The following is a 1,336-nucleotide window of genomic DNA, read 5'->3' on the forward strand; positions in this document are numbered from 1 at the left end:
GTGTGTAGTGTGTGAGTACGTGTGTGGTGTATGTGTGGGTGCAGGTGTAGGCGAACGTGTAAAGGTGTGGGTATGTGTGGGTGCGTGTGCTGTGAGTACATGTGGAGGTGTGTGTACGTGTGTAGTGTGTGAGTACGTGTGTGGTGTATGTGTGGGTGCAGGTGTAGGCGAACGTGTGAAGGTGTGGTGTGAGTACACACTACGGTGTGTGCTGTGAGTGCCTGCATAGGTGCATGTGTGTGCATGTGTGTGCGTGGAGGCATTTCCACGTTAAAGGAAGCCGTGGAAGGCTTAGCAGGGCCAGTCCCTGTCCTCTGTCCTCCCAGAGTTCCCTGCAGCTGAGAGGGGAGGAGTGAAACGAAGCTGGTGACCAAGCAGGGCCCCACGCCCGACGGTGGCGGGGAGGGTGGTGATGGGTGGCCAGGGATGCGGGAAGTGGGGGCTGCAAGATCTCCATGTGGGCTAGGGTGGGCAGGCGGTCCCACTGTCGGCCCGGGACCAGCGACTCGCTGCTTTCCTTAGGGCTTGGGGCACCCGGACCCTTGTCCTCGCCCGGCAGGGGCTGCCTCGGGTGGGAAGGTCCCGAGTCCACCTCTGCAGAAGCCCTGGAGCTGCCCCGTGGCCAGAGCTCAGGGGGTGCCGGGCCCCCCGCGCCCTGAAAGGAGCCCGGGCGAGACTGCTCAGCACCGCCCAGCTGACCACCCTGCCCTCCGCTCTGTCGGGGGGAGCCGGCCTACAGCAGAAGCCGAGGGAGGAGCCGCAGCTCGTGAGGTGGGGTCGGCGAGCCACAGACCCAGGCTGCGGCCCGGCCGTGTGGTTGCCGTGGGCGCCTTCTCCATCTGCCCCGGTACGCAGTGCCCAGGCCCCAAGTCACCCAGAGGTTGGCTACAGCCAGGCCGTGCGACAAACTGCGCTCGGCCGTGGCACCCAGCGCGGCGGCAGCACCGTGGCAGGCTGTCTGCCGAGGCCTCCCGGACGCCCTGCCCTGGCTGGCCTCTGGGCTCGCGGACGCACTGGGACACGTCTTCTGTCAGCCGTGTGATTTCTGAGACCTCTGTTCCTAGTTCCTTCCTCTTCCGTAACCGCTCACGAGAATACTGACCTTACTGTCGTCAAGTCAGCCTGCAGCTCCACTTACTTATCTCATGCTTATTTTTATTTCTTCCATGAATAGGAGAGACCGAGACAGAGACAGGCACTCCCCACAGGCTCTTTTTCCTTTTTTTCGGAGACGTTTTTGCTATAGGGTGCATGTACTCGCCAGAAAGACAGAGAGACAGAAAGCAAGAAATCACCCCCCCACCGGGGGGGGGGGGAGGGCACGGGCCCACCCCCT

The sequence above is a fragment of the Tupaia chinensis genome, unplaced genomic scaffold (genome assembly GCF_000334495.1).
Source record: "Tupaia chinensis unplaced genomic scaffold, TupChi_1.0 Scaffold147500_2, whole genome shotgun sequence".
Lineage (NCBI taxonomy): Eukaryota > Metazoa > Chordata > Mammalia > Scandentia > Tupaiidae > Tupaia > Tupaia belangeri.